Below are 16454 nucleotides of genomic sequence, written 5' to 3' on the forward strand. Positions count from 1 at the left end.
TTACAAATATGCACTGAACTTCATACATGCTGGACTAATACTGGCCAAAAATGATCAACAGACACAGATCCAGAGACAACTCTGCTGTGACTGTACAAATTAGATGCTGAAAACTGAATTGATATCCGACCAAACTTACCAATGGTCCTAAGAAAGGTGATACAGCGCTTTTTTGACAAATCACATGCATGTGTAGCAAACATATTTCAGAATTCCCTTTCGTTTACAATTATTACAAATTCGTCTGAATTTCAGATATATCATCCCCACCTAATTCAGCACCTCTTCCTAATGAGAAATACATCATTATCATTATTGCAGCCGCTTCATACATCACTACAGCCTGACGGTTCTGGCTGTGCGCGCTCTTCCTGACATGCAATTCAAGGGGATGCAGAAATATTCATAACGTGTGAAACCTCATTTCAGCGACAGCGGCGTGCTCCGCCACAGTTTGACAGTTGTATCCCTCCGCCGCCGCTCGGTGCGCCTGTGGTCCCTCAGTGTTGTGTGTCATCCCGCACTACAAGTCAGCGCGTCTTATTGACATAGAACATTTATTTTCCATGAAAGAAACAAGCAGAATTGGAAAACATGAGCGTGATTACCTTTAAACCATCCCATAAAATAAATATTGGGGAAAATGGCTAAAAGGATTAAAATAAAATATCCTTAACACATCTGAGCTTCAATCTGACCCAGGTTTGAGGAAATTATAGGTAAAGTCCACGGCGCTGTCCACGGTGCTGAAGTAGCCTGTCTCCGTTTCCCATTATTATTAATGCTACTAATTGATCACCGAGTCTCTTTGCTGATCTGTGATTTCGTTTCATATTTTGATGGTTCACAGTGTGAGACTTTCTTTTTTATTTTTGGAGCTTAATCCGTTCGTTCAGTCTCTTTTTGGCAGCGGCCAAATACAGCACAGATCCAGATCAGATCATAACGTGAATCCTCAACAAGTGAAACAGCCAATCAGAACCACAGCAAGTCCCCGCCCCTTTTGCAATGTGACACTGGCTCCACATCTCCTTGAACACATGAGTTTACAATTTGAAAGAGATCATTCGTGAATCTCAATAGTAATTCTGTCACTATGACTCACTAACTACAGTGATATTTGGTATTTGTTGATTTGGGAAGATAGCCAAAGTATTTTGTCATTCTCTCAAGAACAATCCTTGTTTGTATAAAAAAACTTTGATGCTAGTTTAAATGAAATGACTGTGTCGACATGGTCAAAGTGATAACAGATATTTAGGGTAGGTTTATAACAAGTAACTAAAGGAAATATTTCATTTCATTCAAGGGATGAACAATTGATTCCAGAGCCTGGGGGGCATGGGCATTACTTACATACAGTGGGAAGAATAAAACTATCACATTCAAAATGAAAGCCAATGAGTTAATAAATTATAAGTGACAATTTTCATTTGACTCATAATGTACCATTCAAGCACAGCGAAAGTGATGTAAGGTGTGTGACATACATACAACGGTGCTGACGTCAGGTCAATGCAACTTAACAGTGCTACATTTAGAAATTAAAAAAGGCATGCATTCATAAAACTATTTGTATTAGTTTTTTTTTTTTGGACTTTATGGGGTCAGAACTATGGTGCAAAACACCAGTATTATGTCAAGGTACTGGTGCTTTGTACCATGGTTCTATGCGAGAAAATGTTTGAAGATCCTTGTGCACAACGATCTTCAAACACTTTCTTACACAAATGACTTTCTTCCAAAGTACCTGAGCATTTGTGGAGGCCATATCAATTTCAGTAACAGATTTAGTTAAAAATATACACCAAGTGAAAATATCAATATGACCGAATAAAAATCTAATAGGTAATGTAATTCTATAATATATAAGTGTGAACCTGCATTAGAACAGATCACGAAATTAACATAAAAAAATGCAACAAGCATTATTTACAAGGAGGATATCATAGAGTATTATTGCCACAGAAAGGATAGATCTCCTGTGGCACTCTGAAGCTGTTTGTTGGTACAAATCTGTGACTGAAGAAGCTCCTGCTGCTGACCAGGACATCATGGAGGGGCTGAGAAACATTGTTGGATGGACCCCAGTTTTAACTTCAGAAGCTCTAAACATCTGTGATTTTGACTCTGTCCTATTTAGGGACGTAATGAATGTTGTGTTCTGTCTAAAGGTTGAATCTGTGACATTTAGAGTGACCTGGGCAATTTCTCTTTATCCTTATTTGGCCTCATTACAGAGACAGTCTGCTGCTTCTGTCTGTATTAAATGTCATGTTACTGTCAATAATCACAGCTCAACAGTTTACAGCAAGACGCCTCATTCTACATTTTCAGTAACGAACCTTTATCTTTACTCCCATCTTTTCTTTGTAAAGCTCGTGATTGACATAATAATTAACACTTTATGGGACATACTGAAATACTCCCTGTGTGATAAAGGGAAGGATAAATAACTTATTTTCACTTGTGTGGGTTTTGTATATCTAATTAAAATGTTCTTTGAGGCTAAAACTTTAAAATCAGTTCTAAAGACTGAAAGGGAGCAAATCACTCATTTCATTTAGACAGAGATTCCAGCAGAGGGAGATATTTCTCCATTATTGTTTATTTGGTCTAACTGGACACAGAGCAGCAAATTCAGTGGAAAATGTGATCTGGGAAATAATGAAAATGAGAATAATACTGCAAACGGCGTCAGTCTTGTAATCAAAGTATTTTTATTGGATAGTGGATAGATAATTCAAACCAAGTTTGACACCAGAGAGGCTGGTCAGGAAGCCTCCTTAATCTGTTGATGTGATCAATGAATTCAACAGAAGTGTTCAACCACAAACTGTGGTACATTTTTAATGAGCTTTCAGGAAAATGTGGTCCACATAAAGGAACTTGAACCAGACTGTGTTGTGTTGATAGAGTGCTAACGCTACACTGCCTTGAAAAAGGCGTCTTCACAACATGAATCTTACAAAAGAAGAAAAAACAAGACTTTCTAAAAGTGAAAAAGATAAAAAAAAAATCAGATATTCAGACTATGCAGCAGACATTCCAGCTTTCAGTAATTCAGCAGAGATTCCCAGCTCAGGGTCAACAAAAAAGAAAGAAAGGAAAAAGAAATGAAAGAATCTGGAAGATGTTTGGGTGGATTTGTTTTTCTGACATGGATTAAAACTTGCATTGCTCATCATCAGGACACCAGTGGGTGATGGGGAGCAGTTCAAACTGTGTTTCATTGACATGTTGAAGTTTTTCTAATGATTTTGAAATCCACATTCCACCGACAAGTTTTATCCAGTTTGTCCTAAGCTATAATAATGAAAGCTATGAATTCTTGAGGCTGGAATAGGCTTTTTTTTTCTTCTATATGCGAAAAATGAAAAAATTAAGTAAATGTAACTACAATGAAATTAAATGAAAACTGAAATGAAACTACACCAGAGACCAGATAAATTATATATGCGATCAAATCTGAGGAATTTGTTGAGTCACTCTGCTTTCAGCTACACAGATGTCCCCAGAAATTTTATGGGATAATGTTACAAACACGGTACATTCATGCCGGAAAGACTGACTTCCTCTTTGCTGATGCAATATCTGGTCTCGATCCTCCCATGCTGCAGCTGCTCTCACACTGTGTTTATCACCGTTTGGCTGAGAGGTCACACATCCGGAGCAGCCATGAAGGCTGGATGGGAAAGCGAAATACAGATGAAAGCTGCGAATAAAACCAGAGAAAGACAATTAAAGGAGGAGGAGGACCTCTTCATCGCCAATAAGGTTTGAATAAAATGGACTAAAAACTGGTATTTAAGAAAGACAGGCATTGGCTAAATCATAAAAAAAAGTATTGTTATTGCTTTTTTTTTTTGGCTGCTCACTGATTGTGGCAGTAGATAGAATATGTAATAGAAAAATGCATAAAAAACACAAAATATAAAAGTTTGGAAATGTTCAGCATTTTATTGAGTGAAATAAGTGTTCAACCCCCTGACAAAACATTAGTTTTCACTTGGTAGAGAAACCCTTGTCTCATTGCAGGCACTGCAATGAGACGTTTCTTGTAGGTTTCTTGTGGTTTACACACAGCTCAGGAGGGATTTTAGCCCTTCTCTACAAATCCATCGTGCTGCTTGGAACGTGGAAGCTTTGGCTCCCTCGTCAGGTTTCCAGTTGGGTTGAGGTCTTAAGATTGACTTGATCACTTCATCACCTTAATATACTCCTTTTTGAACCACTCCTTTGTTGTCCTAGTAATATGTTTTGGGTCACTGAAATAATGGATGCAGTATTATATGACACATCCTCTTTGTGCTTTGTGAGGAAAGGAGGTTTTCATCCAAGATTTTATAGAGCGACTCCATTCATTGACTCGTCAATGTGGTGAAATGTGGTGAAGACCTCCATGCTTGACGGCAGGTATGGTGTTCTTTGGATCATATTCGCATTTTTTCGTCCTCAAAAAAGAATCTACTACATTATATGTCAAACGAAAGATTTATGGCCCCCCAATAAACCCCTCCCCGTGCCATTTGTGGACCATTTGTCCAGCGTTTGTCCACTGCGCATTTGTCCCCCCCCCCCCCCCCCCCCCACCAAACTTCCTTCCGTCGGAGGTCTTTTGAAGTTTTTACGACGGGTTAGGTGTTGACACATCTGAAGGGATGAGTAGGAGCCAGACAGACGGTTAGAAGGGGGTGAATTTATATTGTACCCGGAGATGGCGGAGAAACGTGTCATGAAGACGCAGCCGGAATCTCTCATCAGCGAAACTCCTGTCACGATTTTTAATGAATTTTCAATGTTGGGTACTACGCCGAAAAAGAGCGTTATATACCTTTACCGGACTCAGATGCCCCCGGAAGAATTGTTACATGAGGAATGGTCTCTATCCTCATACGGCGTTGGAGGTAGCTGGGGATTTTTCTTCAAATATGACATTGGCGAACTCTGTCTTTATCAGTTGGACGGCAATGAGAAATTTGGGCCTTTTTCGTCTCAGACAGCTGTCTCATCGAACGATTGGGGTGTTCTGACGATGCTGCTTGACAGGTATCACAGCTGGTGCACGAGGGATAAAGATTCAGGAGACTGTGCCCGCTTAACACAGTCTTCTGATTCACAAATTGATCAGCGAAAGATGAGATTCTGTGCTGTATGGCAGACTAAAACAGTGGCGTGCGGTCGGTGGTTTTTCCGTGCAAGCATGCAATCGTCAAACGACGAACGGTCGACAGATAGTTTTGTTTTGGAAACCTTTAACAGTGAGTGCGGAGTATACAGAAAGATTCTTGACTTACCATTTGATGCAATGATAGAGAAGATGAAAGAAAATGGTGGAAAAATAACCACTCTGTTTCACAACTCGCGTGATTGGAGAGACGTGGTTAGCGTGAGAAGAACACTTACGTTTTAAACCACGCCTTCTGCCTCGTACATGTCGTCGAGGACTATTTATTGAGAGGTGGGAGAAGTTGTGGCGTCAGTACATCTGTTATTTTTTTCTTCCTCGCCATATAAAAAGGAGCTCTCTCTCGACTTCAGCCATGCAGAAGTACAGCAACAGGAGATTTTCTGCCGGGTTCAAGCGTCCTCACCCGGGGTACCCTGATCTGCTGAGTGAGGACTCTCTGCCTTTATTTTCTGAAACCCTCAGCCAGGAAGAAGAACAAGAAGACTTTCAAGCATTTTCTCCATCATTGTTATCATGCTCTCAGAACCCGAATATTTCTGCATACGGACCATCCTCTGTCCTGAACGAGGATGAGCTGACGTGCGACTGTCCTCATGCCCTCAGCCACGAGGAAGCTGTTTCATCATCATCATCTTCGTTGTCTCCCTGTTCTCACCCGACAACCGGCTTCAACAACGAGGAACTGGCCTGCAATTGTGATTTTGAAACTCTTCATCAGCGCGGTCTGGTGCAGGCGGGCAAGGCCGCTCCTGTGCAAGCGGAGGAGGGGGAGGAGGAGGAGGAGGAGGCTGCCCCGGTCTTGGTCAAACCCGGGGGAGGTGCAGGGCCTACTTCTCCAAGTGCTGGAGAATCTGGAGAGGATGATGTCGACGGCTGGATCTCAGCTGGTCTGATCGGTACAGTGAAACTGGGTTTGCTTCACCTGCTGAACCTGGTGATAGGCAGATACCAGAAGGAGACCTGTTACGGGTGCAGAACCAATCACCCTAGTCAGAAGCATCACCCGTGTCTTGATGTTGAGACAGATGGCTATTTTTCGGAGCATTACGACCGCTTGATGGCCAGACTTTTCACACCCAAGCTGATCCCATCCATACAAAAGCTGTTGATCCTCAGGAAAATCCGTTCCGACGAGGAGAGAATCAGAGCGATCGTGGAAACCCTGATCTTTGAGCTCAAATCTGTTCGGAGAGTGGCAGAGCTGATCTGCGACTTTTACGACTCTGATGTCGGGCAGTCCGTGACCACTGATCAACTCTCTGCTGTGAGTGACTGCTGGAAGAGTGAGTGAAAAACAAGAAGAAGAAAAAAAAAAAAAAAGAAGAAGGAGGAGGAAAGATGGGGAATTTGTTAAGTCAAACTATCGAGCTAGATGATGTTATTTCTCAGCTGAAGAGACTTCTAACCAATGTTATCTGTAAGAGAGTCCTGGGTTGTGCATACAGTATGATTACCGATGCTGAAATTCAACGCATGGAAAAAATTCATGCTCAAGTCCGGTCGTGTCGGGGAGATGCAGCATGGTGGGTTATGGTGCAAAACACGATAACGAGTGCGTCCGATTCCAGTCTGTCCTCTGTATTTGCGGGGATTGTACACGAATTGTCTAAAGATTCTCTTTCTACAACTAAGTACCACATAATATCTTTGTACACGCTGTTTGTCGATGCCGTCTCACTCTCCATTCAATGCGGGCTCGGTCTCAGTCCTTCGGATGAAGTGGACAGACTTCATTCTGCTTTGCAGACGAATTTGGATTGTTCTATTCTGCGTAATGTGTTGGTGATGATAAAGCCGTATTATTACTAGTCAGTAGCGATTGATTTCACTCTTGTAGAAGTATTTCTGATTAAACTATGCCTCGAATAATAAAAATACTGTTGAAGTCTTCCCCCCACCGTCTGACTGACTGTTTGATCATTTACGACCGTACTGTAAGGGTGTGAGTGTTTGAAGCTAGCTACAGCTGCAGATTCTGGGTAGAAAACAAGACCTCACCATACAGAGACGCATAGGGTGTGCCTGATTTAAGGAAGTAGAAGGAAGTCACATCCGAGCGAGATGTCTGGGTGCGAGGATGGGAGCGGGGTGGGTTCTGATCTGAGGAAGTCAGGCATCCTCCGTAGGTGAAGAAAAAGAAGGGATCATAAAACGGGGGTAATCTAGTTCGACAGGTCTACTTCAAAGCTTTTATCAGATAGCATACGAGCAGGGGACGTCTGGGGGTAGATTGTGGGAACAGCATAGGAAGTTGTCTTATGAACAGGGTCACTCTGATAGAAAATTAAAAAAAAAAAAAGAGTTTGTTTAGTTCAGATACAATATTTATATGCTATTCTTAGAAGAAAATTGATTGTGAGCAGGTCATAACTTTTCTCAGAAACAAACTATGATACCTGTGTCCGAAGGATAAAAAAAAAAAAAAAAAAAGATCTTTAAGTTTTCATCCTCTACTTTTTCCACTATTTCAACAGTCACATTCAGGAAGACATTACAAAGTACCACAACCCCATAAAAATCTTTTATTCCTCCTGAACAAAAGAAAAATAAGACAGTGAGTTCTACATATTTATTTTATCCGCTACTGTTCTCTCAACATCTCTTTACCCGTGAGCATGCGTCTTAGCATGTTTGTGTAATTATATTTTATAGGTGGATCCTATCAAAGAAGAATTTCTATCACCACCATGGACAGACAATAAGTCTATCTTTCTTCTATCTTGTATTGTTTGATCCGTAATCAGTTTCTCACAAAGAGTAAATCCGGTCTAATTTTAATTCGTACAAGAATCTTTGGGCTTCTCTTCACACCCTCACACTTCCCCCTCAGAAAGAATATTCACTTCCTCAAAGACCCAACCTCTCTCCAACACCTCATGCCGATCCTGTGATCTTATTGGAAGGATCAACAGTCATAAAAACCACAAAAAAACAAATGCAAAATAGCTAGCTAGCACGGATATAAGTGACAGTCAGTCACTTCAGCTTGCAACAGGCAGAGCGAGGAAGGAGAGAGAAGAAGAAGAAGATCACTGCTTGAGAAAAATACCAAACACCCCGTCAATAACACCACAAGATGGCCGGTAGGACGAATGGACTGGAAAATTATTTTCTCTTTGAAAAAGTGTGAGAGCGAGAAAACAAAGTGCATTTTAATATATTTTTCTAGACAAGACTAATTTCTTCGGTGAATCATCATCATCCACAGAGCCGACGACCCATTCTCGATGTAAGTACCATGGTTTTTAAATTTCATGTTATTTGATCAGACAAAAATGGACTTCTTTTTTTTTAAACAAGTTTTTACCCCTGTTTAACTAAGTTTTTTTTTTTTTTTTTTTTTTTTTTTTTAAGTTGAAGAAGAAGAAGAAGAAGACTTTAACCTGACCCGGGATGATTTTGGTAAATTGTTAAATCAATCCTGTATTTAATTGAGAATAATCGTCTATGGGATCTAATGAGGTTTGTTTTGTTTTTACGATTGACAGATGAGCTGGACAGGCTCGATAATCAGACTCGAAATCTGACCTCGACAGCCAGTGAAGTCCCAGGACCTTCAAACACAGGCCGTCAGAATCTGACAAGAAATAGGTCAATTATCACGGATTCTCTACAAGAGTTATCCTCTCTCCGTACCAGGGGTAATTTTTTTTTTTTTTTGTTTTTAAATCTTCAGAGATCTCAAGACATTATGGAGGTCTCACTATCTCTGTTTTATTTAAATTTCCAGTTTTTCCTCCAAATCGAGAAGACACTCCAGGGACTTCTGGTTCTGCAGTAAGAGCTCGCTTTTCCCGGGGTAGGTTTACCTGATCTGATTCATACCTGGTTGTACATATGAGTATATATATATATATATTTTTTTTTTTAAAGTAATTATTTGATGTCTCCTAGCTCTGAGCCGTTTCGACGACATTGATCACACTCAAGTCTCGGGAGACCTCAACAACCTCCGTACTTCCGGTAAGTCTTTTTTTTTAAAGTTTATTAAGTTTGTTTAAAATAAAAAATAAAACTTCTGACGATCGTCTTCATATTAAAGATCTCCTGTTCGCACCTGGTCGAGTAGAAACCGCTGTCAATACAAGCGAGGTGGTTGATCTCACTGGTAAGATTTTTTTTTAAAATATTGATGGTGGGATAAAATAATAATGCCATGCATGTGTGTAACCTTTTCTTAAATTATTCCTGTATTTTAAGGGCCTACGCAGACCGAGCCTCCTACTACAATCCAGGAGCTCAGAGGCATGTATTTTATTCTTTCTATATTCCTTGTTTATTTATTTACTCAGTCTTAAATGATCCTTTGATTAATTTATTTATCTGTTTATTTATTTTTTCAGCTCTCGTTCCAAGAACACCATCTCCACCGATCGCTGATCACGACCCCGAAACTGTGTCTGAGCCTGAGGCTGATCCTGGACATGACAGCGAGACTGACGATGATCTGAGGGGTAGGTTTTACGACTGAGATGTGGAGAAAAACTTTATATTTATAACATGTATGTATGTATTCAATTTTTTTTTTTTTTTTCTTTTCATTTAAAGGCCCGGCTGAGGTACCACCACCACCACCACCACCACCACAGGATGGTGCGGACATCCACTATGTGAATGGTAAGTACTTTATTTTGTTCTCACTAACTGTTCTGTACATAATTGGGGAATATATATATATATATATCCTATACGTGACTTTTCCTCTATCCTCTTTTTAGATTTTTTTGTTCGAGATACGGAGTTGGGAGAAGACCGGACTCTTCTTGGCATCGTTAGAAATGCTGCTTTCGACACGGCGCTTCGGAAGGCCAAAGCAGTTGCTGCCGACGTTCTGAACTGGAGCTTCATGCGCGGTGGGATAGCATATCTTCAGTACGGTGATCTGCAACGGCTCATGGATGAGCGCTTAGAGCAAGCCTTGTCCTGTTAAAAAAAAAAAAGAAAGAAAACATCCTGAAGCAGTAAAGCACGACATTCAAAAATAAATGATTGAAAATCCCCGAGCAGTGTGATTTCAGAAAAATTAAAACCCCATGGCGCGCATTTTAGACTTAAACTTTCTGTTAGAGTGCCTGGTTCGAGATCCTGAATCATTCATAATAAACGATGTGAATTTATCACCGAGTGCATTTCAATCTGGGTCTGGTTACCATTCCGATTCGTCAGCATCATACCCCAGTGTCAGTCATGAACCTCCTCCTCCTCCCCCTCCCCCTCCTCCACCTCCTCCTCCTCCTCCTCCCCCTCCCCCTCCTCCCCTTCCTCCTCCTCCTCCTCCTCCTCCTCCTCCTCCTCCCCCTCCTCCTCCTCCTCCTCCTCCCCCTCCTCCCCTTCCTCCTCCTCCTCCTCCCCCTCCTCCTCCTCCTCCTCCTCCTCCCCCTCCTCCCCCTCCTCCTCCTCCTCCACCTCCTCCTCCTCCTCCCCCTCCTCCTCCACCTCCTCCTCCTCCTCCCCCTCCTCCTCCTCCTCCTCCTCCTCCTCCTCCTCCTCCTCCTCCCAGTCTACCCCACTCAGAACCATCTTGCTCCAATTCAGATTTGCAAAATGATGCTTCAGCATCAAGAATTTTGCGTGATCGATTTAATAATGTTGAGATAAGACAGACGTTAAACCTTCCAAATACACAGACTGTACCAGATCTAGCAGAGTTCTACGAGAATGTTATGAGAGTCATCGAACATCTTGCAGAGAGAACCAGGTCGGAATCTAACCGTAATGACCTGGTTCAATTGGAAATTGTCGGCGAGAATGTGCGAGAGCACGTTTCTTTCACTGTTGACCAGCATGGTGATAACATTCTCCCCGCATTTGAAAATTTACTCGATCAAATGGTTCAGTCAAATACAGATGTTGCTGCCGATGCAGGACTCGAACTCGTTGTACAGGTTGTACGTGACCCGCGAGGGGGAATTAAGAGAAAATTAGAATGCACACTTGAACATGAGGTGTTACAGCGTAAGAGGCGTCACCTCTACATCGTCTACAATAGGACCGACAAGCTCTGTTTCTCCATTTGTCTGGCACATTTAACAGATCCCAAATTAAATGATTCACAGGCTGAAGAAAGGGGAAGATGGTTACAGCACCAGGCAGGCTTGACAAGTCAGACTGAAGTCTCCTTCACTGACGTTCCTAAATTTGAGGAGCTCTTACAACGGAAAATAGTCATATTCATGAGAAATCATGAAAATAGAGCCCTCTCGAAATTTGAGACAGCTTTCAGTGACCGATCTCGCCCAATTTTCTTGTACTTAGCTGAAAACCACTTCTCGGGGATTAAAAACCTCAAAGGGTTCCTTGGTGTCCTATATGTTTGCAGTTTCTGTTTTCAAGGATACAATAACCCTCATACACACAGCTGTGGCGGTTACTGTCCTGTTTGTAATGACCCTGACTGTAAACAGAGGGTGTGGAGCCCTGTGACCTGTGATCGTTGTAACAGAACCTGTCGTTCGTCAGAGTGTTTCGACAAGCATAACGAGCCGAGAGAGAGAAACCGTGGTGAGACGTATGCTAGTAACTGTGATATTTACAAGAAATGTCTAAAATGTAACATTACATACAGGAAAAGATTGTCCGGGGAGAACAGAGAGCATGTGTGTATAAAGAGACGTTGTAAAACCTGTGGTGAGAGCCTCGCAGATGAGTCAGAAACCGCAGGTAATCAGGATCGTCACCTCTGTTACATGCAGCCTTTAAACGTAGACGAGAAACACTCGGAGAAGTTGATTTTTTATGACTTTGAGACATTTGTTGATCAGGCAGGTGTGCATAGACCGTATCTGGTCTGTACAAAAACCTTGAGCGGTGTTGAATGGTATGCTTACGGTCTTGACTGCGTGGAGAAATTCATCGCTCATTTCAGAAAACCTCGCTACAAAGACTCGGTCTTCATTGCGCATAATTCGAAAGGATTCGATAGCTACCTGATCGTTAACACCATGGTTAAATTAGGTATTGAACCCTCTCTTATTATGATGGGTGGTAAAATTCTGCAGCTCAGTGAGTCGGACTATAACCTAAAATTCATCGACTCTCTCTCTTTCCTCAGCATGCGTCTCTCTGATATGCCGAAAGCAATGGGGTTCGAGGATCAGTCAAAAGGCTTTTTCCCTCACAAGTTCAGCTCCGCAGGGAGTCTGAAATACACGGGACCGTACCCCCCACCTACTGATTATGGTTTTGAGCGTATGTCGCGCCCCGAACAGATGAAATTTCAGGAGTGGTATGATTCGGTCTCTCGCGGTGTATTCGACTTTGAGAAGGAAGCTTTGTTTTACTGCAAAAACGATGTCCAGATTCTCTTTGAAGGGTGCGTGAGATTCAGAAATCAGTTTCTGAATGAGACAAAAGTTGACCCGTTCAGTCGGATAACTATATCCTCAGCCTGTATGAAAGTTTTTCTCACAAACTTTCTACGTCCTCGCACACTCGCCATTCCTCCTCCTGATGATTACCGTCGTCAGGTCAAAAGTTACTCTCATGCTTCTATCCAGTGGTTGGAATATGTGTCACACAGCCGGGGTGTTTTCATTCAGCATGCTCTAAACAGAGGCGAGAAGCAAATAGGTCCTTACTTTGTTGACGGGTTTGCAAAGATCGGTGATGTGGAATGGGTTTTTGAGTTCCAGGGTTGTTTTTTCCACGGCTGTCCCATTTGTTTTCAGCCGCATGAAACATGCCCTCTGACTGGGAAGCCCTTTGAAGAGCTGTACACAGCTTCAGAGGAAAAATTACATCGGCTGAGATCCGTCTACGGTCTACAGACCTGTGTGATTTGGGAACACGAGTGGCTGGAGATGAAAAAATCAGATCCGAGAGTAGGCGAGTTTCTGAAGGAATTTGACCCTCCTGAACCTCTCTCCCCCAGACAGGCTCTGTACGGAGGCCGTACGAGTGCGCTGCGGCTGCGGTACACAGCGGGTGCTGGCGAATCTGTGCATTACGTGGATGTAACTTCATTATACCCGTACGTAAACAGCAGTTGCGCTTATCCTTTAGGCCATCCCTCCATAATTCATGAAGATTTTGACGACCCTCAAAACTACTTTGGGTTAATTCGAGCCGTCGTCAACCCTCCGAGGGGTCTCTTTCACCCAGTGTTACCTTACAAATCTTCCAGAGGTAAACTGCTGTTCACTCTCTGTCGCACCTGTGCTGAGATAAATAACCAGATGACCTTATGCGATCATGATGAAAACGCCCGTGCATTGACGGGGGTGTGGGTCACTCCCGAATTCAACAAAGCTCTGGAGCTTGGGTACAAAGTTGCAAAAATCATCGAAGTTTGGCACTTTAGCGAGCGTAGCGACTCTGTTTTTGTAGGATACGTGCACACTTTTCTGAAGGGGAAACAGGAAGCGTCAGGCTACCCGGCAGATGCGGTGGATCAGGAAAGCAGGGACAGATACATACAGCAGTACAAACTGGAACAAGGCATTCAGCTCGATGCGGACAGAATCCGGTTTAACCCGGCGCTTCGCTCTGTCTGCAAACTGGCTCTGAACTGCTTCTGGGGAAAGATGGCAGAGAGGTCTAATCTAACACAGACCTCGATCGTGTCTGATCCTGCACAGTTCTTCAGTTATCTGTTTTCAGGAAAGTATCAGATCAAGTACTTTTCTTTTCTGAACAACGACGCTGCTTTGGTTCAGTGGAATTACAACGAGAGGTGTGTTGTTCCACCCGGGAGAACCAATAACGTATTTGTCGCAGCTTTCACTACAGCTTACGGACGCTTGAAGCTTTACAGTTATCTGGAGAGATTACAGGAGAAGGTGATCTATACTGACACAGACAGTTTAGTTTACCTCGTGAAGGATGGTGACACGCCTCTCGAGCTGGGTAATTATCTGGGGGATTTAACGGATGAACTCTCGGGTGACACCATTTCCGAATTTGTGGCGGCAGGTCCCAAGACTTATGCGTATCAGACAAAAAATGCTAAAAAGGTGGTGATGAGAGTGAAGGGGATTACTCAGACTCGTGACTTTTCTGACAAAGTCAGCTTTGACAGCGTGAGGGAGCTGGTGGAGGGCTATCTCAGATTCCAAAGGAGTGATTCGATTGACATTCCTCAGCAAAACATCATCAGAGACAAAAGGGGGTTTCTGCTGAAAAATTCTTCATTCACGAAAAAGCTGCGCATCGTTTATGACAAGAGGAAGCTCTCCCAGGATGGTACTTCTGTACCGTTCGGTTATTAGTAAATAACCTGATCTCGTTGCTGATGTTGATAATTTTTTTTTTTTTTTTTTTTATGAAATGTCAGACTTTACTGCGATGGAGGAAATTGATTTTGATCCTAGATTTTGTACGCCTTTTTCATGTCTCATCTCAGGCCCGAGCGGCTCTGGGAAGTCATTTTTTGTAAAAAGTGTTTTGCAGGATTGTGAAAATGTAATGAATCGAAAACCGGATAATATTGTTTGGATTTATACTTCGTTTCAACCTTTGTATGCCGAGCTGAAGAAGACCAATAAAAACATAACGTTTGTGAAAGGATTGCCTGAATCATTCGAAGATGAGACCCTGTTTCCTCCTGATAAGCAACATCTGGTGGTCTTAGATGATGTGGTTTTCGAGGCTTCAGATCATCCTGAGGTGGTGCGGATTTTTACTCAGTACAGGCACCACAAACAGATGTCCGTATTCATGCTGACACAAAATGTGTTTCATCAGGGTAAATACTCACGTACAATCAGTCTTAATTCAAACTGTTTTGTCTTATTCAAGAACCCGCGTGACAAGCTTCAGATGAAAACATTAGCTCATCAGATCTTTCCATCACAAAAAGCATTTTTCCTGGCGAGTTTTGACGATGCTACAAAGGACCCTCACGGGTATTTAATCGTCGACCTGACACACAGCTGTCCAGAACAGTACAGACTTAGGACAGGTGTACTGCCTAACCAGTGGCCTGCGGTTTATATTCCAAAAAACAGATAAGACGACATGTCAGCGCGATTAAAAAGGAACGCTCCCTTTCTGAAAGCTCTGTATTATGCCACGCCTAAGAAGCGGAAGGATATTTTAAAGGACTGCCCGGCGGATCTCCTTCAGTCTTTGGCCGAAATCGCTCTCAATCTGTTAAAAGGGAACATTCCTCTCTCTCGCTGTCAATTTAAAAAACTCCACAGACATAAAAACTTGCTCAGACAGCTGGCTGATAGAAAGATCAGTCTAAAGCGGAAACGCAGCGTTTTGCAAACGGGTGGTTTCCTTCTACCTCTACTAACAACAGCCATTCCTCTCCTGGGAAACTTGATAGGAGGCTTGATCAATAAACGCAATTGAAAATGCAGAAAATGTATCTCGTGTCACCTCATCAACTAAACCGTCTGACTCACACAGCTTCAACCGCGTCTGATGCAAATGCATCTCCCAGCAGCAGCAGCAGCAGCAGCAGCAGCAGCAGCAGCATGCGGCAGAATGCGGAACAAGACTTGGATTTCAAAATGAGACAAATATTACAAGAAAGAGGACTTGGCGCCTATGAAAAAATGAAAAAGTACAATACTCTGTTGCAGCGTTACCTTAACCTGGTCAGACAGGGAGAAAATGAACTCCATTCTCTGACTCTAACGCTGCCTCCTGAGGAGGGGTCTGACAGACAAGCTAAGGAGCTGAAAAGATCAGAAGAGGAGGAGGAGGAAGAGAAGCGAGAGGGAATGCAGGAGATATTAACAAACCTACCTACCCGTGATCGCAAAAATGCAGAGTATGTTTTAAATAAGTTATCGGAGACCGACAGCGGCTGGAGTTCCAGAGGAGAGTTTATCTATAGAGGTAAACCGTTAAAGGGTTCTCATGTGATTGATCTGGTGAAAAACTTAACAGCTGCGTATAAGAAACCCCCAAAGTCACAGCCACGAGGGTGGAAGCTGTTTCTTGAGACATTATCTGAGCTGAATGTCCCTGAGAGCGCGGTGTCTAACCCTTTCGCTCGTGAGCAGTTTAGAGTTCTCAAAAACCAGACGCATACAGACTATGATGACATGCTATCTTCACAATCCTCACCGAGTACCGAGATGAGAAAGAAGAAGAAGAAAAAGTCTACGAAGAGAAATATTCCGTGGATCGACTTCACACCGTGATTTAAATAACACCATTTCCAGAGTTTTTTTTTTTGTGTTTTAGAATTTTATTGATGTGAATAAAGTAAAAATGAATGAGATACAGACTCTGATTTTTTTTTTCGCAAAAGCAAAGCAATACAATTCATATTTTATAACAATCTCTAAACATTTTTAACGTACATGCG

This window comes from Salarias fasciatus, chromosome 14 (assembly GCF_902148845.1).
Source record: "Salarias fasciatus chromosome 14, fSalaFa1.1, whole genome shotgun sequence".
NCBI classification, from domain to species: domain Eukaryota; kingdom Metazoa; phylum Chordata; class Actinopteri; order Blenniiformes; family Blenniidae; genus Salarias; species Salarias fasciatus.